Source organism: Danio aesculapii, unplaced genomic scaffold (assembly GCF_903798145.1).
Source record: "Danio aesculapii unplaced genomic scaffold, fDanAes4.1, whole genome shotgun sequence".
In the NCBI taxonomy this organism is placed as follows: domain Eukaryota; kingdom Metazoa; phylum Chordata; class Actinopteri; order Cypriniformes; family Danionidae; genus Danio; species Danio aesculapii.
In genome coordinates this window covers 1-16,532 of record NW_026613763.1, presented here as the reverse complement: position 1 = coordinate 16,532, position 16,532 = coordinate 1, and the positions used below count along the sequence as shown (strand labels likewise).

Genomic DNA, 16,532 nt, shown 5'->3' with positions numbered 1-16,532 from the left:
GGATGGCATGAGCCCCGTCGAACATGCACCGTTTTGGGCAGTTTGAACTGCGCCAGCCGTGGGGGCTTTTTGCATAGCTTTTTATTTCCCTTTTCCCACACAAAGGGATGGCATGAGCCCTGTCGAACACGCACCGTTTTTGGGCAGCTTGAACTGCGCCAGCCACGGGGGCTTTTTGCACGGCTTTTCCCATTTTCAAAGCAGTTCCATAAAACCCCATCGAACACACACTTTTTCGGGGCTCACCGAATCATGAATCGCAACCATCAAAATGGGGGGGGGGGGATGGGTGGCAGACCGTAACCTCGGACACCACTGACCCCGGCTTGTTTCACCTCACCGAAGACTACTAGCGGCCACCCTCCACTACCACCACCCACCCCCACACACCTCCGGGGAAGAGGGGGAGGGGGCTGGTGAAGCAGGGGGGACCGCCGAAGGCTGGCAAGGATAAACCCGAAAGGGTGGGCGGGCTTGCGGACGGGCGGGAGAGGCAGCACTGGTCACGTGCGCGTACACATACAGGGGCTGGAGCCGGCGCCAGCTCATACCCCACGTGACCCCTGGGCTCAATTCACCACGCTGGAGACTCTACCGAGCCCACCAACCATCCCCAGTCCTTGTCCAGGGCGAGGAGGGCACGGACTGAGAATCGGCGGGGGGGCAAAGCACAGGGGGTCAGGCGGGCGGGCTGTCCGGCAGAGCGGCGGACATGCTCTAGGTATAAACCAGAAGGGCCATTTGAGTTTTTTTCTCCCACAGATAGAGGCGGGAAAGGGGGGGGGGGGGGTGTGTGCGGAGGGACACCCCCCCACGCCTCCCTCAAAGCACGCCCGAGGCAGGGAGGAATCAACCACACCCATAGAGGGGGTGCCGGGTGGAGGCCTAACCCATGGGGCGTCAAACGAGCACCTATCGATCAGCGTACTGGACCAGGCGCGAAACCGTCAAAACCTGAGTCCACTTTTTTCGCCTTCCCCGAAAACATGATGGCAGGTCAGAGACAATCGGCGTCGAACACGCACCTCCAGGCGTGGGACGTCCCGGAAAGGCGGTCTCCCGTAGGGCATGGCTTGGCGGGCTGGGGCCTGGGTCTAATCAACTACACCGGTGAGCGTCGACACCTGCCACGCTAATTCTCACTCAACCAACTGTGGCACTGGTGCCCCTGGGACCCCCTGTCCTCCATGCCCACCAGCGCCCACCAGCTCGCCCGGAATTGGGGCACTGTCTGTGGGCCAGCCTTTAATGTCTGAACCACTTGGGTGAGGTCCTCCATTCCCACAAGCGCCCACCAGCTCGCCCAGAATCGGCGCACTGTCTGTGGGCCAGCCTTTAATGTCTGAACCGCTTGGGTGAGGTCCTCCATTCCCACCAACGCCCACCAGCTCGCCCAACATCGGCGCACTGTCTGAGGGCCAGCCTTTAATGTCTGAACCGCTTGGGTGAGGCGGTACCCCCATCCTCCATGCCCACCAGCGCTGGCCGGGATCAAACGCATTTTTGTGGGCAGCCAGCCTCGCCATTGACCCCCTGGTTCGCTCAACCGCGAAGCCGTCAAAACCTAAGTCCAATTTTTCTCGCCGTCCCCGAAAACCTGACGCCAGGTCAGAGACAATCGACGTCAGACAAGTACCTCCAGGTGCGGGACGTCCCAGGAAAGGTGGTCTCTCGTCAGGTATGGCTTGGCCGGCTGGGGCCTGGGTCTAATCAACTACACCTGTGAGCGTTGCCATCGTCGCCACTGGCTGACAAAAATTGCCAGAGCTGACTGTATTTCAAGTCATCCCAGCGAGGTATTGGGTAAAGTTTTCAACCAGCAATGATCACGCCTCGGATAGACCTCATAGGCTACGATATTGCCTCTGCGAAAGAATAGCTATAACTGCTACGAACTCTTCTGTGTACCAATCTGGACATGCAACGACAAGGTGGCATCAAACTTTAAACTGCCAGCAATCAGCCCTCTGGCACCAATGAGTGCATGCTGTGTCAGCAGAACAGGTTATTGATTTGTCCAAAAATAATTACTTATACATTGCTTCATTTTTACTTAAAGAAAAGTATACACTACTTATGTGAATCTGGGAGAAGAGAATTGTGGGTAATCTGGTAAAGGGGGCGGAGTCACAACGCTGAACGGCAGAGAAAAGGGCTGAGATTGGGATGTATTTATTGGGCTGTACAGGGATTGGGGTAAGGTAATGAAGAATGCAAGGGCACTGAAACCATATTTTGACAGAAATCCAAGGTCAGCGATGCTGCCGTTTTTAGACTCAGGCATTCTGTCTAGTTTCTCTCCAACAAAACCAGAAGAAACTTGTTGCAGTTAATGTTGAACAATAAAGCCTGGTTTATACTTCTGTGTCAAGTGATCAGCGTGATCCACGGCGCAAGCCTTGCGCGTAGCCGTGCACTTATACTTCTGCGCACTGTTTCTGTTGCTCTGCAATACACTTCCGAAACGCTAGCTGGCAGTAGGTGTTTATGTTTCTCTGTGTTGAGTTTCTTCGATGGAGTTTTGTTTTTTTCTGAACGCTTCCTTAATGTGCAAGTGGCTCAAATTCGCTCATTTTGAGGCAGGAACCAGTGGACGTGCAACAACTTTAATTAAAAGGTAAACACAAAACTACAGTCTCCATCCGGAGCTCCTACATGGGACTCCACACTTGTAAACACCCGCTGCTTCACGCTCGAGCGGCTCTCACCTCCGCCCACACTCGTCAGCGCTACCAAGCCGACCAATCTCAGAGCTTGCGCTATGCGTACGCATGACATTTTTTGAGAGGTGCGCGTCAATGTCGCCGACGGCCACAGCGAGGTGCTATGCAACCACGTGTAGGCTGCGCCGTAGCATACGCGTGCGCTTGACGCAGAGGTATAAATCAGCCTTAACTCTGGGGCACTGATCAGAGCTACTGATAAAGCTCCTTATGACAACCTTTATCTTCATCTTTTCTGTAAGAACATCCATTCGAGTCCCAAAAGTTAATCCTTTCTCTAGCACAACGCTGTGCTTACACGTGACGAGGTGGCCGAGTGCTTAGGTTAGTATGATGTACTCTGCAAGTTCTGGTTTAAATCCCATCCTCATAGTTTCACTGTTTTGAGAGAGGCAACTGCTTCTGTCTAAGGTTTCTTACTTGCACCTCTTAGCGTCTTAAAGGATGTTTATGGCAAAACGTATGTATGTATGTAATATTTTGCAAAAATAGCTGCAAAAACATACGTATATGCCATAGTCCAGCCTTCATTAGGAGAGCACCTAAGTGCGCGGCGAGGTGGCTGAGGGGTTAAGGCGATGGACTGCTAATCCGTTGTGCTTTGCATGTGTGAGTCGAATTCCAGCCTGGTCATTTGTTTAAGAGAGCCTGGTGTTTACGTGGAAGGTAACTTACTTGCACCCTCTTCGTGCTTCAAAGCATGTTATGGCAAAATTGAATGTCATCTTACCGAAAAAAGTTGCAAAAACATACATGTACACATATGTGCCACAGTCCAGGCTCCATCAGGAAAGCGGCAACATATGTGACGAGGTGGCCGAGTGGTTAAGGCGATGGACTGCTAATCCATTGTGCTCTGCACGCGTGGGTTCGAATCCCATCCTCGTCGCTCAAATGCACTGGCATTTGAGAGATCCTGGTGATCCAGTTTAAGGTGTATTACTTGCACCCTCTTAACATTTTGAAGGATTTTGCTGCAAAATTTAATGTCATCTGTATCGAAAGTAGCTGCAAATACATACATATATGCCGCAGTCCAGCCCCCATCAGGAAAGTGGCTGCATGCATGATGAGGTGGCCGAGTGGTTAAGGCGATGGACTGCTAATCCATTGTGCTCTGCACGCATGGGTTTGAATCCCATACTCGTCGTTCATTTAAGAGAGCCCGGTGCTTCCGGGGAAGTTATCTTACTCGCACCATTTTCGTGCTTCGAAGCATGTTATGGCAAAATTGAAAGTCATCTTACCAAACATAATTGCAGAAACATACAGAATTGCAGAAACAAATATGTGCCGCAGTCCAGCCTCCATCAAAGAAGTAGGCGCATACGTGATGAGTTGGCCGAGTAGTTAGGGTGATGCACTTCTAATCCATTGTGCACTGCCTGTGTGGGTTTGAATCCCATCCTCGTCGCTCGTTTGCTATGGTGTTTGAGAGAGCCCGGTGCTTCCGTGGAACGTGTTTTACTCGCACCCTCTTAGCGTTTTGAAGGTTGTTATGGTAAAAGTTAATCCAGCCTCCGGCAGGGATGGACCGCTAATCCACTGTGCTCTGACTGTGTGGGTTCGAATCCCATTCTCATCGTTCAATTGCTTTAGTATTTTAGAGAACCTGGTGCTTCCATGGAAGGTTTCTTACACGCACTCTGCTCGCATTCTGAAGAATGTTATGGTACAGGTTAATCCAGCCTGCTGCATGTTTAGGAGCTCAACGAATGTTGCAACATGTTAAAGAAACAGGAGCATAGCTATCCTTTTCAACAGAAAATTTAAGCCTACTAAGAGGCTGACAAAAATTGCCAGAGCTGACTTCCAGTTATGGTAGCGTTAGGGTAGGACGTGGTGTGGAGAGCTCCCGAATAATTTCACTTAAATAACACACCCTAAAGACCTTCAGCGTAACAAAAGTACTTTATTTAACATAATAAGTTGATGCACTTCGAACATTACAACAAACATGCCGAATGCAAAGAAAACGGACAACAAAAAGGAGGATACACATGACACGAGGCAGCCACTATCCGAACCCCCGCCCTGGTTCCATGCAGAAATGGAGAAAGGATTTCTCAGAATCCAGGAGTTAATTGACGGACGCCTGAGCAAATTTGCAGAATCTGTGGAGAAAATGGGTAACGGACTACAATCGATGAATCTGAGAATGGTGGAGGTAGAAACTAAACAGAAGGAGACGGAAGAAGCGGTAACGAGCCTTCACAAAGATGTCGCGGATGTTAAATCGGCCGCTGACGACGAAATCAAACTGCTAAAAGATTAAATTGATGAACTCGAAAATCAATCTCGTCGCCAGAATTTACGTCTTGTCAGTTTCCCAGAGGGAGTGGAAGGTAGGAACGCTGTGGATTTTTTCAAGGAATGGTTACCTAAGATTCTGGATCAGGAGGACGAGTTCTACGAAATTGAAAGAGCTCACCGCACTTTGCAACGACGACCGGCTGAAAATGGCAAACCGCGGGCCATTCTGGTTCGATTCCTTCGGTACGGAGACACACTTAAGATCCTCAATGCGGCCAGAGAAAAGGGCAAGCTCACCTATGGCAACTCTAGCATTATGATTTTTCGGGATATGTCATCCACCCTGTTTAGAAAGCGACAAGAACTCAGCGCACTCAAAAGACAGCTACGCAATAACGATGTGTCTTACGCCATACTTTACTCTGCGATGCTGAGGATTCAGCTGCCTGAGGGACAAAGATCTTTCAACTCCAAAGCATCGGCAGAAACTTATCTTCGACAACATCATCCACATCTTCTTGTCGAATAAGACACTAAGATTATATGGACGAATTCTGGATTATCCAACTCTAACGTTACCTGAACAATCACACCAAACTATGCTAAAAATATACGGTGGATAACTTTTCTCTCGGATGAACATGTAGGAACTTAACGTTAACTCTGTCAAGACTGATCTTTAAATTGAAAAGCTGGCAAGAGAAATATGTGTTCATATTTTTGTTCAAATGTTTACTAACTTGCGTATTTCGCAAAACATAACTTGTTAGGGAGCTTTTCGTTTGGATAAGAAGTCAAGGTCGACTGTATGATGCAGTGCACAGTCAGTCATGGGGGTTTAAAGTTTCACACTTCGTTTGGGAAAGTGGTGGTAGGGGGGATTGGACAGAACACATATTCGATTTATTTAGGTATTGGGCTGTTTAACTATATGTTCTCAAGGCACTCAGGAAATAAAACATTAATTTATAGTTAATGTCAGATACACTGAAATATAGATATGTGACTTGGAATGTTAACGGCTTAAATCAAAGACTTAAAAGAAAAAAAGTAATATTATACCCTTAGAAAGCATAATATTGGAGTTCTTCTACAAGAAACACACTTGACTGATCCCGAACATCTAAATCTTAAAAAGCAGTGGTCTGGACAAGCTTTTTTTTCTTCCTTCACATCGCAATCAAGGGGGGTGGTCATACTTATTGATTAAAACATTCCCTTTAAAATGGAATCTGTTGATAAAGACAAAGTAGGCAGGTATATTATTTTAAGAGAAACGATTGGGATGCAAAGAATAACCTTAGTAAATATATATCGTCCTGAAATGGAAGGTGTTGATTTTATTCATAATATATTCTTTAAATTTGCTTGCCCAACTGCAGAGCTGATAATTGGAGGAGACTTTAATGTAGTTTTGGACCCAGTGTTAGATAGATCATCTACTAAACTGTTACCCGTAAGTCAAGTTGCTAAAGCTCTAAAGTACGAACTTTCAAGTTTTAATTTAATAGATGTGTGGAGATTTAAGAATAAAAATTTTTTTTTTGTTCCAAAAGCGAAGGATTATTTGATTGAATTGTGTGAGTATTTACCAAGAATATTGTCAGATCATGCCCCGTTACTTGTTTCAGCACAATGCTCTCTGGAAGGGCCTAAGTATAAGCTTTGGAGATTTAGTGGCCATTTACTAAATAGCTCTGACGCATTAAACTTCATAAATAATTAAAGCTGCAAGCAGCGATGATAGGGACCTCGCACACGGGCTCACCGCCGCCCGGTGGCCGTAGGACGACAGAGAACCGCGAACAATAATAATTTAAGCCGATACATAAAAAAATCTGAGAAAATCACAGATTTATGCCATACTTGCTCCTGTCAGCAGGTGGCGCTATGACTGTGACTCAAGATTGGCATGTAGATGTCTTCATTAGTGGAAACTCATCAAACATGTGAAGTTTCAGCCTGATCGGACATTGTGTGGATGAGTTAAAAGCCAAACTACTTACTGTCAGCAGGTGGCGCTATGACTGTGACTCAATATTGGCATGTAGATGTCTTCAGGAGATGAGTCTTAACAACCATGTGAAGTTTCAGGCAGATCGGACATTGTTTGGCTGAGTTATAGGCAATTTTATTGTTGCCAGCAGGTGGCGCTATAACTGTGACTCAATATTGGCATGTAGTTGTCTTCAGGAGTGGATTTTAATCAACCATGTGAATTTTCAGGCCGATCGGACATTGTGTGGCTGAGTTATAGGCAATTTTACTGTTCCAAGCAGGTGGCGCTATAACTTTAACTGGATATTGATATGTAAACATGTTCAGGTCAGGACGGTTATCAATTGTGTGAATTTTGAGGCAGATCGGATCATGTATGCCTGAGGTATAATGATTTCCTGTTTTGTGGCGAATCGTCAAAGTTTGCGAGGCCGCCACGGACACGCCCATCGAGTAAAGCTCTAAAGCTTCGCAATTTAACATCGCCAAGGCCTTTAGATGACAAAACCCAATTTTGGTGTCGATCGGATGAAATCCCTAGGAGGAGTTTGTTAAAGTACAAAGCCTGGAAATGGCAAAAACGCCACTTTTTCGCCGCAGGAAGCTAAAAATATACGACTTCCTGTTGGGTTTGGGATTTTGCTCCAAGAGACTTTTTCGTAGGTTTTGGCATGTTTGACGTGTGTGCCAAGTTTCGTGCGTGTGCGAGATTCGTAGCTCGGGGGCCTGTCCGTTTAATTTTTATAGGTGGCGCCAGCAGGTGGCGCTATAACTGTATCGGGATATTGGCATGTAAGCGTGTTCAGGTCAGGACGGTGATCAAATGTGTGAGTTTTGAGGCTGATCGGATCATGCATGCCTGAGTTATAACAACTTCCTGTTTCGTGGCGAACCATCAAAGTTTGCGAGGCCGCCAAGGACACACCCATCGACGAAAACTCTGGACCTTCACAATATATCATCGCTAGAGTGTTCAGAGGACACCTCTCAAATTTGGTGCTGATATGACCAAATTTGTGGGAGGAGTTTGTTACAATGTAAAATCATGTCATTTCCTGTAGCCAGCAGGTGGCGCTATAACTGTATCGGGATATTGTCATGTAAACGTGTTCAGGTCAGGACGGTTATCAAACGTGTGAATTTTGAGGCTGATCGGATAATGCATGCCTGAGTTATAACGACTTCCTGTTTCGTGGCGAGTCGTCAAAGTTTGCGAGGCCGCCACGGACACGCCCATCGACGAAAACTCTAAAGCTTCGCAATTTAACATCGCCAAGGCCTTTAGATGACATAACCCAATTTTGGTGTCGATCGGATGAAATCCCTAGGAGGAGTTCGTTAAAATACAACGCCTGAAAATGGCAAAAACGCCACTTTTTCGCCGCAGGAAGCTGTAAATATCCGACTTCCTGTTGGGTTTGAGATATCGCTCCTTGAGACTTTTTTGTAGGTCTTGGCATGTTTGAGGTGTGTGCCAATTTTCGTGCATGTGCGTGATTCGTGGCTCGGGGGCTTGTCCGTATCAATTTTCTAGGTGGCGCTGTCGAGTCATTTTGCCACGGCCACTTCCGAGACCCATATCAGCCGACCATTTACGCCGCGTTTGATGTGTGTGCAAAGTTTCGTGAGTTTTCGAGCACGTTTAGACCCTCAAAAGTGCCCCGATTAGGGGCGGAATAATAATAATAATAATAATTAAAGCTGCAAGCAGCGATGATAGGGACCTCGCACACGGGCTCACCGCCGCCCGGTGGCCGTAGGATGACAGAGAACCGCGAACAATAATAATTTAGGCCGACACATAAAAAAATCTGAGAAAATCACAGATTTATGCCAAACTTGCTCCCGTCAGCAGGTGGCGCTATAACTGTGACTCAATATTTTCACGTAGATGTCTTCAGGAGAGGATTTTAATCAACCATGTGAATTTTCAGGCGGATCGGACATTGTTTGGCTGAGTTATAGGCAATTTTACTATTGCCACCAGGTGGCGCTATGACTGTGACTCAATATTGGCATGTAGTTGTCTTCAGGAGAGCAATCTTATCAACCATGTGAAGTTTTAGGCAGATCGGATATTGTTTGGCTGAGTTATAGGCAATTTTAAGTTTGCCAGCAGGTGGCGCTATAACTGTATCAAGTTATTGGCATGTAAACATGTTCAGGTCAGGACACTTATGAAATGTGTGCGTTTTGAGGCAGATCGGATCATGCATGCCTGAGTTATAAAGACTTGATGTTTCATGGCGAGTCGTCAAAGTTTGCGAGGCCGCCACGGACACGCCCATCGACGAAAACTCTAAAGCTTCGCAATTTAACATCGCCAAGGCCTTTAGATGACAAAACCCAATTTTGGTGTCGATCGGATCAAATCCCTAGGAGGAGTTCGTTAAAGTACAACGCCTGGAAATGGCAAAATCGCCACTTTTTCGCCGCAGGAAGCCATAAATATCCGACTTCCTGTTGGGTTTGAGATATCGCTCCTTGAGACTTTTTTGTAGGTCTTGGCATGTTTGAGGTGTGTGCCAATTTTCGTGCATGTGCGTGATTCGTGGCTCGGGGGCTTGTCCGTATCAATTTTCTAGGTGGCGCTGTCGAGTCATTTTGCCACGCCCACTTCCGAGACCCATATCAGCCGACCATTTACGCCGCGTTTGATGTGTGTGCAAAGTTTCGTGACTTTTCGAGCACGTTTAGACCCTCAAAAGTGCCCCGATTAGGGGCGGAATAATAATAATAATAATAATAATAATAATAATAATAATAATAAAAAACGGAGCAATTCCAATAGGGCCTTGCACCGTTTGGTGCTCGGTCCCTAATTAAAGCTGCAAGCAGCGATGATAGGGACCTCGCACACGGGCTCACCGCCGCCCGGTGGCCGTAGGACGACAGAGAACCGCGAACATTAATAGTTTAGGCCGATACATAAAAAAATCTGAGAAAATCACAGATTTATGCCAAACTTGCTCCCGTCAGCAGGTGGCGCTATGACTGTGACTCAAGATTGGCATATAGATGTCTTCAGGAGAGGATTTTAATCAACCATGTGAATTTTCAGGCAGATCGGACATTGTTTGGCTGAGTTATAGGCAATTTTACTGTTGCCACCAGGTGGCGCTATGACTGTGACTCAATATTGGCATGTAGTTGTCTTCAGGAAAGCAATGTTATCAACCATGTGAAGTTTTAGGCAGATCGGATATTGTTTGGCTGAGTTATAGGCAATTTTAAGTTTGCCAGCAGGTGGCGCTATAACTGTATCAAGTTATTGGCATGTAAACATGTTCAGGTCAGGACAATTATGAAATGTGTGAGTTTTGAGGCAGATCGGATCATGCATGCCTGAGTTATAACGACTTGATGTTTCATGGCGAATCATTAAAGTTTGTGAGTCCGCCACGGACACGCCCAGCGACGAAAACTCTAGACCTTCACAATATATCATCGATACTGCTTTCAGATGACACCACTCAAATTTGGTGCTGATATGATCAAATTTGTGCGAGAAGTTTGTTTCACTGTAAATCTTGTCATTTCCTGTAGCCAGCAGGTGGCGCTATAACTGTATCGGGATATTGGCATGTAAACGTGTTCAGGTCAGGACGGTTATCAAGCGTGTGAATTTTGAGGCAGATCGGATAAAGCATGCCTGAGTTATAACAACTTGATGTTTTGTGGCGAGTCGTCAAAATTTACGAGGCCGCCACGGACACGCCCATCGACGAAAACTCTAAAGCTTCGCAATTTAACATCGCCAAGGCCTTTAGATGACACAACCCAATTTTGGTGTCGATCGGATGAAATCCCTAGGAGGAGTTCGTTAAAGTACAACGCCTGGAAATGGCAAAATCGCCACTTTTTCGCCGCAGGAAGCTATAAATATCCGACTTCCTGTTGGGTTTGAGATATCGCTCCTTGAGACTTTTTTGTAGGTCTTGGCATGTTTGAGGTGTGTGCCAATTTTCGTGCATGTGCGTGATTCGTGGCTCGGGGGCTTGTCCGTATCAATTTTCTAGGTGGCGCTGTCGAGTCATTTTGCCACGCCCACTTCCGAAGCCTATAACAAACGTAAATTTTCGCCACTTCTGGGGCGTGTGCAAATTTTCGTGAGTTTTCGGGCATGTTTAGACCCTCAAAATCGCGATTCATTCGGGAGAAGAATAATAAGAATAATAATAATTAAAGCTGCAAGCAGCGATGATAGGGACCTCGCACCCGGGCTCACCGCCGCCCGGTGGCCGTAGGACGACAGAGAACCGCGAACAATAATAATTTAGGCCGATACATCAAAAAATCTGAGAAAATCACAGATTTATGCAAAACTTGCTCCCGTCAGCAGGTGGCGCTATGACTGTGACTCAATATTTTCATGCAGATGTCTTCAGGAGAGGATTTTAATCAACCATGTGAATTTTCAGGCAGATCAGACATTGTTTGGCTGAGTTATAGGCAATTTTACTGTTGCCACCAGGTGGCGCTATGACTGTGACTCAATATTGGCATGTAGATGTCTTCAGGAGAGCAATCTTATCAACCATGTGAAGTTTTAGGCAGATCGGATATTGTTTGGCTGAGTTATAGGCAATTTTAAGTTTGCCAGCAGGTGGCGCTATAACTGTATCGAGTTATTGGCATGTAAACATGTTCAGGTCAGGACACTTATCAAATGTGTGAGTTTTGAGGCAGATCGGATCATGCATGCCTGAGTTATAACGACTTGATGTTTCATGGCGAATCATCAAAGTTTGCGAGTCCGCCACGGACACGCCCATCAACGAAAACTCTAGACCTTCACAATATATGATCGATACTGCTTTCAGATGACACCACTCAAATTTGGTGCTGATATGATAAAATTTGTGGGAGGAGTTTGTTTCACTGTAAATCTTGCTATTTCCTGTAGCCAGCAGGTGGCGCTATAACTGTATCGGGATATTGTCATGTAAACGTGTTCAGGTCAGGACGGTTATCAAACGTGTGAATTTTGAGGCAGATCAGATAATGCATGCCTGAGTTATAACAACTTGATGTTTCGTGGCGAGTCGTCAAAATTTACGAGGCCGCCACGGACACGCCCATCGACGAAAACTCTAAAGCTTCGCAATTCAACATCGCCAAGGCCTTTAGATGACATAACCCAATTTTGGTGTCGATCGGATGAAATCCCTAGGAGGAGTTCGTTAAAGTACAACGCCTGGAAATGGCAAAATCGCCACTTTTTCGCCGCAGGAAGCCGTAAATATCCGACTTCCTGTTGGGTTTGAGATATCGCTCCTTGAGACTTTTTTGTAGGTCTTGGCATGTTTGAGGTGTGTGCCAATTTTCGTGCATGTGCGTGATTCGTGGCTCGGGGGCTTGTCCGTATCAATTTTCTAGGTGGCGCTGTCGAGTCATTTTGCCACGCCCACTTCCGAAGCCTATAACAAACGTAAATTTTCGCCACTTCTGGGGCGTGTGCAAATTTTCGTGAGTTTTCGGGCATGTTTAGACCCTCAAAATCGCGATTCATTCGGGAGAATAATAATAATAATAATAATAATAATAATAATAATAATAATAATAATAATAATAATAATAATAATAATAATAATAATAAACGGAGCAATTCCAATAGGGCCTTGCACCGTTTGGTGCTCGGTCCCTAATAATAATTAAAGCTGCAAGCAGCGATGATAGGGACCTCGCACACGGGCTCACCGCCGCCCGGTGGCCGTAGGACGACAGAGAACCGCGAACAATAATAGTTTAGGCCGATATATAAAAAAATCTGAGAAAATCACAGATTTATGCCAAACTTGCTCCCGTCAGCAGGTGGCGCTATGACTGTGACTCAATATTTTCATGTAGATGTCTTCAGGAGTGGAATTTTATCAACCATGTGAATTTTCAGGCAGATCGGACTTTGTTTGGCTGAGTTATAGGCAATTTTAGTGTTGCCAGCAGGTGGCGCTATATTTTTATTGAGTCATTGGCATGTAAACATGTTCAGGTCAGGACACTTATCAAATGTGTGAGGTTTGAGGCAGATCGGATCATGCATGCCTGAGTTATAACAACTTGATGTTTCATGGCGAATCATCAAAGTTTGCGAGTCCGCCACAGACACGCCCAATCGATGAAAACTCTAGACCTTCACAATATATCATCGATACTGCTTTCAGATGACAGGACTCAAATTTGGTGCTGATATGATAAAATTTGTGGGAGGAGTTTGTTTCACTGTAAATCATGTCATTTCCTGTAGCCAGCAGGTGGCGCTATAACTGTATCGGGATATTGGCATGTAAACGTGTTCAGGTCAGGACGGTTATCAAACGTGTGACTTTTGAGGCAGATCGGATAATGCATGCCTGAGTTATAACAACTTGATGTTTCGTGGCGAGTCGTCAAAATTTACGAGGCCGCCACGGACACGCCCATCGCCGAAAACTCTAAAGCTTCGCAATTTAACATCGCCAAGGCCTTTAGATGACATAACCCAAATTTGGTGTCGATCGGATCAAATCCCTAGGAGGAGTTCGTTAAAGTACAACGCCTGGAAATGGCAAAAACGCCACTTTTTCGCCGCAGGAAGCTATAAATATCCGACTTCCTGTTGGGTTTGAGATATCGCTCCTTGAGACTTTTTTGTAGGTCTTGGCATGTTTGAGGTGTGTGCCAATTTTCGTGCATGTGCGTGATTCGTGGCTCGGGGGCTTGTCCGTATCAATTTTCTAGGTGGCGCTGTCGAGTCATTTTGCCACGCCCACTTCCGAAACCTATAATAAACGTAAATTTTCGCCACTTCTGGGGCGTGTGCAAATTTTCGTGAGTTTTCGGGCATGTTTAGACCCTCAAAATCGCGATTGATTCGGGAGAAGAATAAGAATAATAATAATTAAAGCTGCAAGCAGCGATGATAGGGACCTCGCACCCGGGCTCACCGCTGCCCGGTGGCAGTAGGATGACAGAGAACCGCGAACAATAATAATTTAGGCCGATACATAAAAAAATCTCAGAAAAATCACAGATTTATGACAAACTTGCTCCCGTCAGCAGGTGGCGCTATGACTGTGACTCAATATTTTCATGTAGATGTCTTCAGGAGTGGAATTTTATCAACCATGTGAATTTTCAGGCAGATCGGACTTTGATTGGCTGAGTTATAGGCAATTTTACTGTTGCCACCAGGTGGCGCTATGACTGTGACTCAATATTGGCATGTAGATGTCTTTAGGAGAGCAATCTTATCAACCATGTGAAGTTTTAGGTAGATCGGATATTGTTTGGCTGAGTTATAGGCAATTTTAAGTTTGCCAGCAGGTGGCGCTATAACTTTATCGAGTTATTGGCATGTAAACATGTTCAGGTCAGGACACTTATCAAATGTGTGAGGTTTGAGGCAGATCGGATCATGCATGCCTGAGTTATAACAACTTGATGTTTCATGGCGAATCATCAAAGTTTGCGAGTCCGCCACGGACACGCCCATCGACGAAAACTCTAGACCTTCACAATATATCATCGATACTGCTTTCAGATGACACCACTCAAATTTGGTGCTGATATCATGAAATTTGTGGGAGGAGTTTGTTTCACTGTAAATCATGTCATTTCCTGTAGCCAGCAGGTGGCGCTATAACTGTATCGGGATATTGGCATGTAAACGTGTTCAGGTCAGGACGGTTAACAAACGTGTGAATTTTGAGGCAGATCGGATAATGCATGCCTGAGTTATAACAACTTGATGTTTCGTGGCGAGTCGTCAAAATTTACGAGGCCGCCACGGACACGCCCATCGCCGAAAACTCTAAAGCTTCGCAATTTAACATCGCCAAGGCCTTTAGATGACATAACCCAATTTTGGTGTCGATCGGATCAAATCCCTAGGAGGAGTTCGTTAAAGTACAACACCTGGAAATGGCAAAAACGCCACTTTTTCGCCGCAGGAAGCCATAAATATCCGACTTCCTGTTGGGTTTGAGATATCGCTCCTTGAGACTTTTTTGTAGGTCTTGGCATGTTTGAGGTGTGTGCCAATTTTCGTGCATGTGCGTGATTCGTGGCTCGGGGGCTTGTCCGTATCAATTTTCTAGGTGGCGCTGTCGAGTCATTTTGCCACGCCCACTTCCGAAGCCTACAACAAACGTAAATTTTCGCCACTTCTGGGGCGTGTGCAAATTTTCGTGAGTTTTCGGGCATGTTTAGACCCTCAAAATCGCGATTCATTCGGGAGAAGAATAATAATAATAATAATAATAATAATAATAATAATAATAATAATAATAATAATAATAATAATAATAATAATAATAATAATAATAAACGGAGCAATTCCAATAGGGCCTTGCACCGTTCGGTGCTCGGTCCCTAATAATTAAAGCTGCAAGCAGCGATGATAGGGACCTCGCACCCGGGCTCACCGCCGCCCGGTGGCCGTAGGATGACAGAGAACCGCGAACAATAATAATTTATTCCGATACATAAAAAAAATCTGTGAAAATCACAGATTTATGTCAAACTTGCTCCCGTCAGCAGGTGGCGCTATGACTGTGACTCAAGATTGGCATGTAGATGTCTTCAGGAGTGAATTTTAATCAAGCATGTGAATTTTCAGGCAGATCGGACTTTGTTTGGCTGAGTTATAGGCATTTTTACTGTTGCCACCAGGTGGCGCTATGACTGTGACTCAATAATGGCATGTACATGTCTTCAGGAGAGCAATCTTATCAACCATGTAAAGTTTTAGGCAGATCGGATATTGTTTGGCTGAGTTATAGGCAATTTTAAGTTTGCCAGCAGGTGGCGCTATAACTGTATCGAGTTATTGGCATGTAAACATGTTCAGGTCAGGACACTTATCAAATGTGTGAGTTTTGAGGCAGATGGGATCATGCATGCCTGAGTTATAACAACTTGATGTTTGGTGGCGAATCATCAAAGTTTGCGAGTCCGCCACGGACACGCCCATCGACGAAAACTCTAGACCTTCACAATATATCATCGATACTGCTTTCAGATGACACCACTCAAATTTGGTGCTGATATCATGAAATTTGTGAGAGGAGTTTGTTTCACTGTAAATCATGTCATTTCCTGTAGCCAGCAGGTGGCGCTATAACTGTATCGGGATATTGGCATGTAAACGTGTTCAGGTCAGGACGGTTATCAAACGTGTGAATTTTGAGGCAGATCGGATAATGCATGCCTGAGTTATAACAACTTGATGTTTCGTGGCGAGTCGTCAAAATTTACGAGGCCGCCACGGACACGCCCATCGACGAAAACTCTAAAGCTTCGCAATTTAACATCGCCAAGGCCTTTAGATGACATAACCCAATTTTGGTGTCGATCGGATGAAATCCCTAGGAGGAGTTCGTTAAAGTACAACGCCTGGAAATGGCAAAATCGCCACTTTTTCGCCGCAGGAAGCCATAAATATCCGACTTCCTGTTGGGTTTGAGATATCGCTCCTTGAGACTTTTTTGTAGGTCTTGGCATGTTTGAGGTGTGTGCCAATTTTCGTGCATGTGCGTGATTCGTGGCTCGGGGGCTTGTCCGTATCAATTTTCTAGG

At 45.6% G+C, this 16,532-nt stretch overlaps 2 non-coding genes across 2 annotated transcripts; one reads left to right on the top strand and one right to left on the bottom strand.

The window, feature by feature from the left end:
• Positions 1-1,732: 1,732 nt before the first annotated feature.
• LOC130220303 (U4 spliceosomal RNA) lies at positions 1,733-1,877 on the bottom strand. The gene has a single exon (XR_008836164.1). It is a non-coding gene; the product is annotated as a U4 spliceosomal RNA (small nuclear RNA).
• Positions 1,878-3,530: 1,653 nt separating this feature from the next.
• trnas-gcu (transfer RNA serine (anticodon GCU)) lies at positions 3,531-3,612 on the top strand. The gene has a single exon. It is a non-coding gene; the product is annotated as a tRNA-Ser (tRNA).
• Positions 3,613-16,532: the final 12,920 nt, after the last annotated feature.